The sequence below is a fragment of the Corapipo altera genome, unplaced genomic scaffold (genome assembly GCF_003945725.1).
Source record: "Corapipo altera isolate COAL_440 unplaced genomic scaffold, ASM394572v1 67, whole genome shotgun sequence".
In the NCBI taxonomy this organism is placed as follows: domain Eukaryota; kingdom Metazoa; phylum Chordata; class Aves; order Passeriformes; family Pipridae; genus Corapipo; species Corapipo altera.
Genome location: NW_020884906.1, coordinates 7,217,321 through 7,220,233, shown reverse-complemented (window position 1 = coordinate 7,220,233; position 2,913 = coordinate 7,217,321).

Here is a 2,913-nt window from a genome sequence, read left to right as displayed (position 1 = left end):
TGGTTTGGTTTTTTTCCCCCCCCTTCCCTCTCTTCCTCCCGGCGATGCAGCAGCCGCTCGGTGCCAGCGGCGTGTGCCGCCCCCGGAGCGCCCGTGCCCGCCGAGCACCGAGGCGGAGGACAAAAGATGAGCGCCCCGATGCGGGGTTAGTTTGGGGGTGTTTTCCGTAGGCTCCCGTGGAGCAGGTCCTGGTCACGCCGTTATCAGTGGTTCTTTCGAGGCTGTTCAGGAGATGCACGGAGTCCCTGGGATGTGTGACATGTCATGGGATCGTCGGAGAATCCCGGAATGGTTTGGGTTGGAAAGGACCTTAACGAGCATCTCATCCCACCCCCCGCCGTGGGGGGCTTTGTTTTCCTGTGCAGGAAGGAACATTGTTTAACGGTGATATGCCAAAGATGGGATTTAAAGGTTAGTCCTCACCTTTGCTTTGTGAAATTCCCGGTCCCTCCACTCAAGGTACCCGGGAAGGTGCTGGACACACGGGGAGGTGTCCCAACACCACCACGCAGAGGTGCAGCTGTAGGACAGACAATGTGATGCTGCGACTGACTGACTGCACAGGAGATAGGTCTAAAAAAATATATGTATTTAAAAAAAAAAAAAAGGCAGTGAAAGCTGCCTGGAAACAAAACTGATTGATGCAGTTTTATGGTTGAGGATAAGTGATACACATTAGGGTTGGGGTTTTTTTTATAGCTGGAGTTGGTCTGAGCACATCTGTTCAGCCTGTTCATGGAGATGTGTGTGGGAGCAAGACCAAGGATGGTGGAAAAATAGGAGAGGGGCACTCTGAACACACCAGGCTGGGGCTGATTTGTCAGTTTGCTGCTGAATTTCCCCATTCTGGTTTAATTTTAGGCCAGGCTGTACCCAAATTACCCGGCACCACCCTCTCCCTCCGTGTTCCTCCACGAGCAGTTGCGTGAGGGAAGCTCTGGAGTGTGGGAAAATGGTGTGAATGGCACAGTGTGTCCTGGGAGAAGCGTGTGGGGATGTGGAGAAAGCAGCGGGTGTTTTGTGCGGGAGGCAGGACAGGGGATATTCCATTTTCATTTGAATAACAAGCCTTGAATCATCTTTTCTGCTGGGGGGGGAGAAAACAGATGGCTCTGCACTCCCCGAGACATTTCATTGCAGCTAATAGTGATGTTTGCTAAAGACTGTGTACACAAAGGTAGATCAAATATTGTTGTGGCACTGTGTGTTTATTTTGGCTATATAGGTTTTTTTGTATTTTCAGTAGCCCCACTAAGACCTGACCCACTCAGGGAGCATTTGCTTGGTGTTTGTTTTAATCCAGCACTTCATAATAATAATTTTTCAGTGGTCACTTGTAGCCTTTTATCCAGATTGCTTTAATCAGCATTTGTGTTCCCTGTTGGCATTGCTGTGTCTTCTCCCGAGCTGTCTTTTCAAACACCATCAGATTTTTTCAAGTGAAATCTTCATGCTTATTGCATCTGTCACTTCTGGGACTCACTCCAAGCGAAAGGCAGGGATTCAGTTTAATGGCAATGAGGAGGAATGCGCAGAAGGGGGAAATATCAGCTTTTCCATGGGTGATGCAGCACAGGGCACTGGGCTCTGCCCTCGGTGGCTGCTCCATCCATCACATCCATGGCCAATATTGGACTTTACCGACGGCTTCGTCACATGGCTCATTAAAGCACAACGTTGTGCTATGATGGGAAGAGGATTTATGGTGTTGGGTTTAATTTGGTGATCAATTCTGAGGAATATCACTTGAGTGCCAGCTTCCTATTTTGAAGACATGAGCAAAACACTTCCTGGCCTGGGTTTGCAGCTCGGTGAGGTCATCAGAGCACCACTCCCAGCGCCAGGAATGTCCTCTCGGGCAAGCTCACAGGCACATTTTCACTTGACTTTTAAAGTCTTGCTTTGTTTGTTTTGATTTTGCTTTACTGAGGCTTTTGTGATAATCTCAGCCCTTCTCTGAGGATGTGTTGGAACAGAAACTCACTGAGGATTTGAAGTGCCCCAGTTTAAGCCTTTACAGGGCATATGAACAAGAATTAAATGGCTCTGTTCTCTTCTAGCTCTTTCCCTGTGGTCTCCCCTGCTTAATATTTTTGGGTTGGTGTATTCTGGTGGTGAACTCTGAAATTAGTCTGATTAGAAACTGCTTAGAGCTTCAGTTTAGTCACCCTGGTCCGGGAGCCGCGTGTGAAAAGTCAGATTGTTGGTGGCTTTAGGCTGACAGGATGTGAACTGCTGGGGTTTTGTCACGTTATGCACAGTTGCAGGTGCTGGTGGGGTGAAAGCCGAGTCAAAACTGAGCAGAAAAAGGCTTGGCTTAGCTTAGCTGAGTGACTCAGGAAAGCAGCAGTGAAAGTCCGTTTTTCTGAATGTGTTGGATACACCAGTATGGTTGGGAATTGTTCACTGGGCCCTTTCTTTTTATCTGCTAATAGGATTGCTTTGTTCTGATTTTCCTCCTGTGAGTAACTCTGCAAAAAATGGATTATTTGTTTCTTTTTGAGGTTATAATTGTTCAGCACATGACTTTTTGTGGGGGTTTTATCATCTAAAACCACATATAGACCTGTAAAATGCCAGTGTGACACTGAAATGCTTTTCAGAGCTGGTCCTTGGAGGAGCAAGCTGGAGAGGATCCTAATGGAATATACCAACCATTAGTTGTATCACCAGCCCCTAGTTGTGTATGTGCCTGCCTGGGTTTGTGTAGGGACTATAAATCCAGTCAGAATTAATGGCTGGATGTGGATGGAGTGATGAAGTACCTATGAAGCAGAAGGTGACTGTTGGGCAAGTGGATAATTTTACCCCTCTCCTGTGTAATTCCTGGTGTCAGTAAAACAGGGGTGATCCCTTGGAGCAAACAAACCTAACAAGTCACAAAGTGCTCCTGAGATGCAAGAAGATTTTGTG